Raw genomic sequence first — 13,568 nt, forward strand, 5'->3', positions numbered from 1 at the left:
GTTGATTGGCTATGTTACCGCTTTGCTCAGCCCCTCTTATAGCGTTGCTAGTTGCAGGTGAAGATTGGAGACCGTTCCTTGTTGGAACATTATTTTCTTGTTGGGATATCATTATATTATCTTGTTATCTTAATGCATCTATATACTTGGTAAAGGGTGGAAGGCTCGGCCTCTCGCCTAGTGTTTTGTTCCACTCTTGCCGCCCTAGTTTCCGTTATATCGGTGTTATGTTCCCGGATTTTGCGTTCCTTACGCGATTGGGTGATAATGGGAACCCCTTGACAGTTCACCTTGAATAAAACTCTTCCAGCAATGCCCAACATTGGTTTTACCAGTTGCCACCTAGCCTTTTTCCCTTGGGTTTCGCGGACTCAAGGGTCATCTTATTTTAAACCCCCCGGGCCAGTGCTTCTCTAAGTGTTGGTCCAACCGAGCGATGTCCGGGGCTACCAGGGGCAACTCTGGGCTGGCCTACCCGACGTCTTGCTCATCCGGTGTGCCCTGAGAACGAGATATGTGCAGCTCCTATCGGGATTTGTCGGCACATCTGGGTGGTGTTGCTGGATTTTTTTAACTTGTCGAAATGTCTTGTAGAACCGGGATACCGAGTCTGATCGGAATGTCTCGGGAGAAGGTATATCCTTCGTTGACCGTGAGAGCTTGTCATGAGCTAAGTTGGGACTCCCCTACAGGGATTTGAACTTTCGAAAGCCGTGCCCGCGGTTATGGGCAGATGGGAATTTGTTAATGTCCGGTTGTAGATAACTTGAACCTTAACTTAATTAAAATGAATCAACCGTGTGTGTTACCGTGATGATCTCTTCTCGGAGGAGTCCGGGAAGTGAACGCGGTGTTGGAGTAATGCTTGCCGCAGGTTGTTCTCTAGTTATCGTTCGTGCTTTGCTTTCTCTTCTCGCTCTCTTTTGCGAACAGGTTAGCCACCATATATGCTAGTCGCTTGCTGCAGCTCCACATATTACCTTGCCTTACCTATAAGCTTAAATAGTCTTGATCGCGAGGGTGCGAGATTGCTGAGTCCCTGTGGCTCATAGATTACTTCCAAACCGGATGCAGGGCCCGATGACTCCGTTCCAGATGATGCGCTTGAGCTCAAGTGGGAGTTCGATGAAGCTTCCCGTCGTTACTATGTGTCTTTCCCTGATGATCAGTAGTGGTGCCCAGTTGGGGCGATCGGGACCGTGTCGCATGTTGGGTTGATCTTTTATTTTGGCACCATAGTCGGGCCATGAGTGATTGGATGATGTAATGCTATTTATGTACTTTGTTTGACGTGGCGAGTGTAAGCCAACTATGTACCTTTCCCTTTATTATCTATATTACATGGGATGTTGTGAAGATTACCTTACTTGCGACATTGCTTTCAATGCGGTTATGCCTCTAAGTCGTGCTTCGACACGTAGGAGATATAGCCGCATCGAGGGCGTTACACCTCCCTCACAAACCAAACCGTCATGCGGGATGGTTCAGCACATATAGCATGGCAGCCCCCCGCATCGAGCAGACGGGGGAGTCATGTCACCACGTACGCTCCGACTTGGTCCGGCACATCTGCATGACTTGCCGTGACACATAACAAGAGGAAAGTCCCCCAGTCAAACCCCTTTGCACCCGGTCAAAGTCGTAGACCGCGCAGGCCCACGGTTGGCCGCGGCGTTGAAAACCGCCCTGAGGAGGGCCCAGAGACCGCACCGGCCTGCGTGGGGCCTCGATATATCAACGTAAGGGCGGCCAAACGCTTAAACATGGAGTGCACAACATTTATGTGGCACCTCGCTCACAAACCAGACAGTCACGATGGAAGGTTCAGGACATATAGCGTGACCGCACCCGCCCCCCGCCCCGCGTGCGCATCAAGCAGACGGGGGAGTCCCGTCACACTATTGAATACAATGGTGATAGGATTTTTGAAGATGATGTGCATTTTTTTACCTTTATCATGTTCTTATAGATGGTTTGTTCTCCATGTGAACTTCGAAGTGGCATGCCAGAAAAGAGAATAGAAGAGAATTGTGGATAATATAAGTGACTTTACCCATATAATTGCAACCTAATACGAAGTAGTATATTATAGATGAATCACTAACCATATTTGAGTATTACCACATAAAGGTGAGGCATCCACTCCATTATCAATTAGCTTTATTGCAAACTAGCCAATGGAGGGGCGAAACCTGAGCATTACACATCGAGGATGCATCACCTCCAGGAGTTACCCCTGAAGTTTGTTACCAAATTTAATGGTTTTACTAGTTTGTCGCCAATGTGCACATTCCATGCAATGTCATGGACTACCACTGCTTTTTTACACATAACTGTTTGCCGGGTAGGATTTTGAAACATTTATCTTAAATACAACAAAAACATCCCATATATAAAACTTTTCCTATAAGCAACAAACACCGATGATGCCTCCGATAGTTTGGGAACATGGTCCATATATGTGATGACACATACAGTTTTCATGCGCAAAAAGACATTTACAGATATAGTGTTTCTCACGACATTATACATTGTCCATATAGGTGATCTTGTTTACACCCTTCACATATGCAGTTAAATTTATGTATTCAGATGTTTTTTGGTGTTTGGATGTTCTAGGTATATTTGCATGTTGGTCCATGGTAATGTATTTCACCAGGGTTGTGATTAGGATGAATTCATCTCATTTTTAATTATTTGTATGTAAGTCTCATACGTTTCAGTAGTTAGTTAGTTTATTAACACGGTGGTAAATATATATTTTTCAATTTTGTGGTTTGTGCTCTTGATGGTGCAAAGTAAATTTAACTTCGTGGAAGCGAGCAATAAAGTCCTATTGAAATATAGTAAGGACACATCCATGGTATATACATACCCTTGGTTATGTGTATTTTATAGGTCAAGGTTTGAATTTGGATTTGTAGGATCCATAAAACTTTTGAAATTAAGTTAGAATCGGGATGAACATAAAATTAGAAACCTAGATCAAGTTCTAATCAATTAAGTGAACCACTATTCAAATTCAAATCAATTTTGTTTAAACCAAATTGGGATGATGAATTAATTAAATTCTACTAAATAGTTTAAACTTCATCCAATTAAATTGAATTTGTTTTGAAAGTTTAAACCAAGTTAAATTGACTTAACTTGAAGCTTTACACAAAGAAACTTTAGTAGAAATTTCAAACCAAACTGAAACTCAAACTTGGGATGAACAACTGAATGAAACCAAACTCAAAATCCTAAACGCCTTGTGATGAGTGATTGCTTCGTCTTGATCGACCTAGCTACTTCACAAGTGAAGTTTAGTAGCAGGAGGGTTTGATCGGGAATCACGGGTAAAGTACACAAACCTCTGTAGAGTGTAAAAACTCATCATGATTAGCCATGTCCCTGGATAGGGACAACTTTTGAGAAACTCTACTGAGAATTGTCAGCTTGATCTCATCAACTCTTCTTAATTAAAACTTGATGGGTTGAACCAAGGGAGTATGGAGCAACCCAGGTGTCTGGTGTGAGATCAGGGGAATTACTTGTCATCAATGTAGGGAAGTCGTATGAGACAGAGGCCTACTTACTTGTATGCATTATGGTTGATCATGTGAGGCAATTGTCTAGGACTATTGTGTGAGAAGGTATGTCCAGTTATTAGAGCAGACCACCTATTACAAAGTAGGATAAAACTATTTTCGCAAAGAGCCTTGAACTCCACCAGCCGAAGTGCATGTAGGTGAACAGGGTTCCCTATTGATTGAGGACTTGCCAATACATTCAATGTACTGACCCTGGTGGTTGCAACGTATCATGTTGCAGGTTATTACAACAAGGAATGACTATGTAGGGTTTTTGCCTCTACTCGACATGCTTCCACGTGATGTTGATGAAGCTTACCAAGACATTTACCTTAGATTCGCTTTCATTTCAGCTTGTTATGAACTATGTTTGCTTATCGTAAGACTTTGTATCTGACTAGCCTATGGCTAGAGTCTATAAGACTATTTGCTTTCTAGAGCATGTGATGTAATAAAGAACGCATGTGTGTATGATACAACACCATTGTCGTGTATGCCGATGATTTGATCCAGTGGTTGGCATAGAAACACGCGGAGACCATAAGCCTGAAAAGGTGGGTCATGAAAGAAATCCATTCTTACTTAGCATGTGGGTTGATGACTCAAGAGGGCAGGAGAACATAATTGTGCATCCATAGATAAATGACTACATAAACTAGCGAATAAGATAGGCTTTTGTGCTCCATCTCATGAAACTTTGGTGCTTCTCCTCGTCTGGCATGTTGGTCATGCCATATTGGGAGATCAGACATTCAAGGGCCTTTAATGCCACTAGGGTGGATCTATGAAGGGGATCAACGTTGGTGACCGCTCTTCCGAAGCTCCTACGGCGAATTATCTTACATATCAGAAGTTGATGGGAAGACTGTGCCCTTGATGTCTAGCACAAGTTCTACGGAGATAATCAAGGGTGCATGACGGATGGGATTGGTAGCATATTTTCTCAAGGCAAGTCCTTGAGTTTACTAATTTGCCACGTGAAGTTATGAGATTCGTTTAAGGTGTGGATTGGGTCGAATAATACTTGAGTTGTGTTGTTCTCTATTTGCATGGTATGTGTTTACGAGTCAATTGAACTGGTCACATTTAAGGGAATCAGGTTATGTGTAATTGGGTAGCTAGTGAAATAGCTTGAAACCAACATGTTTATTTTATCAATATCCTAGCTAGCAATAGTCTGGAATATCTTTCAACGGAACTATAAATTTCTGCAATTTCTCAACCAAATGTACAAATATGGTAGTTAACAAGTTTGTGGTTTAAAAAGTTGCGCCCCTGTGGAGGGTATTGCAGACAAGTTGGTGACACATGTCGCATAGGACACTAACAAGGACCTCACCATGGTGGACAGAACCACCCCACACAAATCCTCGAAGGACAAAGGGGAAGTGAGTTGTATTGCATGTTATGCATCTAGTTCTAGAGGTCCATGTCCGCCCAAGAGAGATTGACACCTCAACCAAGAGCCATATTTTTAATGCCTTCCTCCTCCGCGTTACCTTCACAACCAATTCCATGGCCTAGCTCCACTTTGATCAAAGTTCAAGAGATTATATGGGGAATTATCATCGTGTAGCACAATATGTTATATATTGTTGTTATAAAAAGTACAACATTTATTTGTGGCTTTTTACAATCTTTTTCTCGTGATACATGTGATCTAATTTTTTTGTATATAGCTACATATTATGATGATTGATTTCAGCTTATTGTGCATGATTTTGTACAAAAATTAATCACTTTATTGGGTGTAAATCACAAATTACTAATGTATCAATTAGTTATGTCTGCCGTTTGATCCTCTATTTAGTTGATGATGTAATTCAAGACCCAAATAGTCAGATCCTCCATAAAGACATTTCTTATTGAGGATATTGCAGTTGATAGCAATATTATATCAGTGATGTTGCACAAGTTTCACTGTGAGACTACTCTGGCCAGGGAAAGAAGATGTTGATCTTGTTTTCTCTTATAAGGACACGCCCATAATAATTGGTCTTGGCATATGTATTACTTTAGCAAATTAATTCCCCTTTGTTTTTTGGTTTTGTGCATTACACACTTGACACATAGGCAGCGTGAGCCACTCGTCTAAAGATTGGTGGGGTGTCATATGATTTTTATATGATGGAGGTCTTCATGAGTTTTGGTGTTGATGTGTTTGTGTCCAAACCAATGAAATTCTAGATTTTAGGGCCTATAATCCAAGAGGTCATCGATAGAACAATCAGCGTGTGTTGTGCATGGTCTAACACAACCAGGCCAACTTTGTCGATTGAGCAATGGACAGAACAATTAATGTTCCGTGAGCTCATATATGCATGTTTGATGACATTGTTATGTGTTGTGCATTATTTTGTTTTTCAATTTTATTGTACTTGTTGTGAATTAATTTTGGGGCCTATGTTAAATGTCGGTCATCATTAGCAAGAAAAATAAGCATATAGGCCCTATAATTATAAGCATGGCATCAATGTAATATGTACCTATTCCCATTTTAGTCTAGTAGATTTTATTAATTCATGCAACATTTGGGCTTTAGTGTGTCCTATATTTACTAATCCCCCACTTGAAAGTGGTTGAGATTCATGTTTGTCAAACAACTAAAGGCTTTTCTACAAGATCCCATAATTTCCAACGCAACGTGCGAACATTAATTCTATGGTCCAGTCTTTGATACACTTGCATAGTTGTTCTCACTACATTATAAATATCTCGTTCTCAATATGATGTTATCTTTTTTGTGATACACCATATTAAGACCATGCTATGATTAGCCATATATATTGTGTAAAAGCACAAAGCACATTTTCCCAATATATAAATTCGGACCCAAGAATAAAAGCAATATAAAGTTGGTTTGTGATAAAATGTTTGAAGGGCATGGATTAAATGCTTTTTGGCTAAGGTTTGTGATACAACTGCTGAGGGCATCCTCTGCAACCAAAAATTCTCCTATGTCTTCTCCGAGTAGCGGACGGTCAAGCATGGCGTCACAACCCCCCCCCCCCAAAGGACGCATCTCCCCTCCCTACGTCGACATCGGCGACAAAGCAAATAGTTTGTTTGTTGGATCTCAATTAGGATACATGTCGGAGATTATAGATTAGCAATGATGAGGAGAACGATGTATATAGTGGTAATAATGATGATGGTGTTGAATACACTCCTGTGTTAGGAGAGAAGCACGGTCATGGACGCCCACAAAAGTGGGGGAGCGACCGGCCTTGTAAGGTTGGGATGTCTGCCAATGGAGGAAGCGCTTCATCCCCATCGACCAAGAGAGGTCATGGGAGACACAAGAATAGACATGCAGTTGGCCCGTCATAAGCTTCCTTTTAGAATGGAGGCAAGACTACGGTTGTGACACACACACACCCTTGTTTTCCATTTTCATCAAGTTTCAACTCTAATCCACCTCGAATAGTGCAGATCAGGGCACCCCTATGGCTCCCCCATATCATTTTCTTTGTTTGGAACATGAGGTGTCCACATTATATGTCACATGCAGGATTTTGACCCCCCCCCTGTCAGTTACGTCCTTGGCATATAGAAGCAACACATGAATGCTACAAGGAATATCCCGAAGACTTGACATGAACTCCAACCCTATTGCGACTCGGCGCTGTGTAGGACCAGGCTGGCGTGGGTAAACTAAGCCGGCACAAGGCCAACGATCCTAACTGGTTGATCCCATGCGTGAGCTAGCGATGCGAGCACGACGAAGGAACATGTGGTGTGAGCGAACCGACGCGACATGGGACTGACGATGCTAATAGCCTGGCTCAGACACGATGTGGCACGCTATAGATTCGGCACTTGACTAGCTCGTTTATCAAAGATGGTTAAGGTTTTCTAACCATGGACATGAGTTGTCACTTGATAACGAGATCACATCATTAGGAGAATGATGTGATGGACATGACACATCCATTAGCTTAGCATATTGATCGTTCAGTTTTATTGCTATTGCTTTCTTCATGTCAAATACATATTCCTCCGACTATGAGATTATGCAACTCCTGGATACCGGAGGAATACCTTGTGTGCTATCAAACATCACAACGTAACTGGGTGATTACAAAGATGCTCTACGGGTATCTTTCAAGATGTTTGTTGGGTTGGCCTAGATCGAGATTAGGATTTGTCACTCCGAGTATCGGAAAGGTATATCGGGGCCTCTCGGTAATACACATCATAAGAAGCCTTGCAAGCAAAGTGACTAATGAGTTATGTCGGTGTCAAAACTGGCGGATCTCGGGTAGGGGGTCCCGAACTGTGCGTCTAAGGCGGATGGTAACAGGAGGCAGGGGACATGATGTTTTAACCAGGTTCAGGCCCTCTTGATGGAGGTAAAACCCTACGTCCTGCTTGATTTACTCTTGATAATATGAGTAGTACAAGAGTTGATCTACCACGAGATCGGAGAGGCTAAACCCTAGAAGCTAGCCTATGGTATGATTGTATGTTGTCCTATGGACTAAAACCCTCCGGTTTATATAGACACCGGAAGGGGCTAGGGTTACACAAGGTCGGTTACAAAGGAGGAGATATACATATCCGTATTGCCTAGCTTGCCTTTCACGCCAAGTAGCGTCCCATCCAGAAACGGGACGAAGTCTTCAATCTTATATCTTCATAGTCCAACAGTCCGTCCAAAGGATATAGTCCGGCTGTCCGGAGACCCCCTAATCCAGGACTCCCTCAGTAGCCCCTGAACCAGGCTTCAATGACGATGAGTCCGGCGCGCAGTGTTGTCTTCGGCATTGCAAGGCGGGTTCCTACTCCGAATATACCAAATTTGAATACAAGGATAGTGTCTGAACCTGCAAAATAAGTTCCACATACCACCATAGAGAGAATAATATTACCACAAATCTAATCTGCTGACACGTTTTGGCAGCATGACATCACGCCACGGCCTGGTAATTATTTGAACCGTTTTTCTTTAACCAGCCCCGCACATAACGCGAGGCGGTTTCTTGACACGTCTTGTCAAAGAAGAGATCGTGTTCCCCTTATTACGGGATTCTCATCAATACGGACGTGGGTAACCCATCCGTGCCATCAATTACGGCGCTTGGGGGATAAGCGAGTTTTACCAGGCTAGTGGGGGCGCATAGTTTAGTCCGCCCTTATAAAGGGATAAGATCTCACCTTTTTCTACCCACGCCTTCTTCCTCCTTGCTCATCCATTCTTGCGCACTCGAGCTCCAGCGCCCAAGTCCGCATCCTCCTCCTCAACTCTCTCCAAACATGTCCGGAGCGGGAGGCAAGTGGATGGCCTCCTCCGTCACGGAGGGGCACATCAAAAAGTTACGTGGAGCCGGATACTTAGCCGCGGATATCATGCACCAGCTGCCAGCCGCGGGGCAGGTCGTCCCTACCCCGGAACCTCACGAAAGGGTGGTTTTCCTCCCCCACTTCGTCCGCGGACTGTGGTTTCCCCTCCATCCATTCGTCCGCGGCCTTATGTTCTATTATGGGATGGACTTTCATGATCTGGCCCCGAATTTCATCCTCAACATCTCGGCGTTCATCATCGTGTGCGAGGCTTTTCTCCACATCCAGCCCCACTTCGGCCTGTGGCTGAAGACCTTCAATATCAAACCGAAGGTGGTGGGCGGCCAACAAGTGGAATGCGGCGGAGCCATGGTGAACGCCCAACGTTATATGGCTTGAGGGCTCCTTCATGGAGACCATAAAGGGGTGGCAATCGGGGTGGTTCTACATCACCGAGCCGCGCGACACCAACTGGGTGGCGGCCCCCGAGTTTCGATCCAGAATCCCCACGCGGCTCACTTCCTGGAAGGAGAAGGGCCTATCCTGGGATTCATCGGTGGAGCTGGACGGACTCCAGAAGTGTATCTGGAACATGATAAGCAAGAAACTTAAGCTTGTCAACATAGTCCAGGTCATGCTCTTCTGCTGGATCCTCCCGTGTCAACAACGGGATTTCAACTTATGGGAGTTCGACCCGGCCCGGCACCAGACTCTAAGCGATCTCTTCGACACGACGCATAAAGACGTCTGGAGGGTGCTGTTCAAGGGCGCCGAGGTCCCTCCTTCTCTTACCAAGGACCGCGGGCTAAGCGCGAAGCGTTCTGCGAATCCGGTAAGTTCTGTACATCTGATAGGGTGTTTATTTCCCATAGCTTAATCATGTGCGGGGTCTGAGCTCCCATGCCTTTGACAGGACTGGGTGGAGACATCGGAGCAGATCAACTGTCTGGCCCCTCTGCCCGAAGACACTGCGGACGCTCTCCTGACGGAGATGCGGACTCCGGCTCCTTATGAGGTGCCGGAGAAGACGAAGAAGAAGGCCAAGGGAACCCGAAAGAGTTCCCGGTGCCAGGTGGTATCGGATTCATCGTCCGATAACACCGAGACACCCTCCTCCTGTGAAAACGAGGAGAAGGAAGATGAAGATTCTCCCACTCCAGCCGGGGGAGACAAGAAAAGGAAGGTCGCCCCAACCGGGGAGGCCGAAGGGTCCAAGAAGGGAAGAACTCTCCTTCCGGACTGCTCCACCACCGCCGCCGACGGCGAAGACGAGTGGCTGCTCAGGGCCAAGCCCCTGGCGAAGTCGTAAGTATTCGGATACCAGAGTAACTCATAGCATACCTTTGTCGCACTGCTTCTCCTAACGCCGAATATGATTATGCAGTCCGCCCCAAGCCCGTATCGATGTATCATCGTCGGATGGTTCCTTGGACTCGTCAGACATGAATAGTGATACACTTCCAACCGCCACCTCTCCTTGCCCTACGGACAATGCCGAGGTATTGTCTCAAGGGGCACCGAGCCGGGGAGACAGTCCCGAAGGCGCCTCAAGGCGACCTTCCGGACTCCACGAGCAAAGGGAGCAAGGCTCCCGGGGGCTCCAAGTTCGGCTCTCAGCCGAACACCGCGTCGGAACCTCCAGTGGTTTCGGACTCAGGCAGGCGGCCCCCTTCCAAAAGGGGCAAGCCGCCCGTGCCGGTGACCTCTGTCCATCCAGAGGCACCGGACAGCCTGCTCGGAGCGCTTTGCGGCGCTTCCATCGATGAAAAGCACCGCACTATTATGAGTGCGGTGATCAAGAAGGTTCAGTCCGCCAAGAGCGGACTGACTGAAGCCTGTGCCAGCCTTCTAACAGGCTTTGAGGTAAGTATTTAAAATATAGGAAAAATATTACCGCATAGACAGTAGCCCCTAATGCTCTGTTTGGTGTTCACAAAGAAAAGCTGAATAGAGGATCACATAATATATGCAGGAGTCTAATATAAGTATGTATGTATGCGTATGCAGGCTTCGCTGCTGACCTCTGCCGCATTGACTGCGGAGGTCGCCACACTGAAGCAGGACCTCGAAGGGTCCGAGAAAGAGCTCGGTCTTGCCAAGAGGCAGCTTGAGGAGAACAAAGGTAAGTAATACCTTGTCTATATATATAAAAGAAAATGTGGTTGCGAAATGACAGGATCATCATGAATGTGCCAGGGGCCACGACCGAAGTGGCGACCCTGAAGCAAGCGCTGTCCGAGGCCGAAGACAAAGCGGCCAAGGAGTGCACCGAGCGGGAGAAACAATAGGCATGGGTGGGCGAGGTGCAGCAAGAGCTCCAGGCTCTCATGAAGAAGCACGAGGCTTTGGAGCTTGACTCGAAGACGCGAGAGTCCGAGCTTGCCACGGCCCTCGAGAGCACAAAGCATGCCAAGGCCGAAGCCCAAAAGCCCCTCCAGGAGATTGAGGCGATAAGGAGGATAGCGGCGGGTAAGGCATTCAATATGCAAAGCAAGCATGTGAAAGTAAATTACTTGTTACTTACCCGAGTCCGGAGCTCTCCAGGAGCATTCGCAGATTTGCCCTGCAGCGTGTCGGATGCCGCGAAATTTTACTAGGCCAAGGAGGGAAGCTCGACGGAGAAGCTGTTCTGGTCTCAGTATACTGGGACCGAACACCCGATGCCTATGAGCGACCAGCTGAAGCAACTGGTCGAGCTGCACAAGGCCGCCGAACAGGCCATGAAGGGCTTTATTGTCCGGATGTGGCCTGGCGACTCCCTTCCCAACAGCTACTTCCGCCTGGTGAGGCGGCTTGCGGATGCCTGCCCACGGCTGGAAGTCATCAAGCGGTCCGTCTGAATAGAAGGTGCCCGTCGGGCTTTTGCCCGTGCGAAGGTGTACTGGGCCAAGATGGACGCTGAGAAGCTGGTGAAGGAGGGGCCGCCGCAGGGCAAGGAGCATCGCCACCCCGAAATGTATTATGAGGGTGTCCTGAAGGGTGCCCGTCTTGTGGCGGACAAGTGTGCAAAAGATGTAATTTTTGAATGAACTTGCTCGTGTGATCCTGTATTATGAAAACTTGTTCATATGCGCTATGCAATGCTTGTTTGAATTTAAAATATTACCTTATGTGCGGCTGTTTATCAAATCTGAGAGATGGCCAGTCGTCGGCTTCTGCCCCCATGCCACGAGTGTTGGGGTGTTCAGGATAAACCTGAGCACTCTTTTTCCCATTGTTGGGTTCTTCGAGGGAGGTGCTCAGCACAACGAACAAGGCAACCGGACTATAATGCTTTATCATTCTCACTTAGCCATAGAATTCTATAATTTTATATTTTGGCGAAGCCCCTAGTATTCGGAAGGCCGAATTCGGGGCGCTATACACGCCTTAAGCCGGACAAAGCCGACTCCTCGCTCTAAGCGGCATAAGTCTTTAGGGACTCGAAATCTCTCGAACAGCGACCAGCTCTCGCCTTATCATGACAGTCAGTTTTAGCTTTCTCTACTGAGGTGCTTAGCCCAGCTGAACCGGGGCACAATCGTAGTAGTTCTCCTAGTGCTACCTTAGCCGATATAGCGGAACATAAGGTACCAAAACATGGGAGCCGGGCAAACCCAACTATTGACCCAAGACATGATTCTGAGCTGATGCATATAATGCTATAAGTTCGGGGTGCCGCACTGTCAAAAGTGTTCGGACTTCTCACGCCGTATTATGGGGTATGCTTAAGCCCCTAGCGTATTGGCCATACCAGAGTGTACGGGTGCTGGATGTCATGAATGAACAAAAAAAAGAAGAATAGAGAATGAAATAATAGTCTAGTGCTATGCATTGTTTATTCAAAAAGGTGCGTTAAAGCAGAATGATACAAGTAGTGCGATAAGCAAAAAAAGTAGGACTATTTGACATGTCCCCTCCAAGGGCAAGCTGAGGAATGGTATTTAAAGCAAGTATTTCACTCGTTGTCAGAAACCACCTGGGAGTTCCTGGTGCGACGTAGCTTTCTGCCTCCTTGGTTGTTGCATCCTGCGTTCGGCAACCGTACTGCCGGACGGGGTTTCCAGAAATTAAAGTCCTGAAAGAGAGAAAAATAACAAAGCGGTAAGCCCCTAGTGCGATTGAGCCGCGTCTTGGGGCGTGTCGTAGTCGTGCCCCCCTCCGCACCTGTGCCCATGGTATTTTTAATGCGTAATTATGTACGCGTGGCACGGATTTCGCCGTTTGGCTGGTACTGGGGTGGGGGCCGCATTGCTATGCGAGCTCGGAACGTGCCAGGCGATCTTGCTGCCGATTACTCCGGGCGCACTTGAAGGTGTCCGGGTCTTGAATCTCCGAACTGGTGGATTGCCTTAAGAGGCTGCTTTGTGCTTCTGCTACGAGGGCCGCAGTGTGCTCCTCCGTGCGGAGAGAGCGCTCTGTGTTTCCATCGACTGTGATGACCCCCCGAGGTCCTGGCATCTTGAGCTTGAGGTATGCATAACATGGTACCGCATTGAATCTCGCAAATGCGGTTCGCCCGAGCAGTGCATGATAGCCGTTGCGGAACGGGACTATATCGAAGATTAACTCCTCGCTTTGAAAGTTATCCGAGGATCCGAAGACCACTTCCAGTGTGACTGAGCCTGTGCAATGGGCCTCTACACCTGGTATGACGCCTTTGAAGGTCGTTTTGGTGGGTTTGATCCTTGAGGGGTCTAACCCATTTTGCGCACTGTGTCCTGATAAAGCAGG

The sequence above is a fragment of the Triticum urartu genome, chromosome 1A, assembly GCF_056163025.1.
Source record: "Triticum urartu cultivar PI428250 chromosome 1A, HENAU_Tu73, whole genome shotgun sequence".
NCBI classification, from domain to species: Eukaryota; Viridiplantae; Streptophyta; class Magnoliopsida; order Poales; family Poaceae; genus Triticum; species Triticum urartu.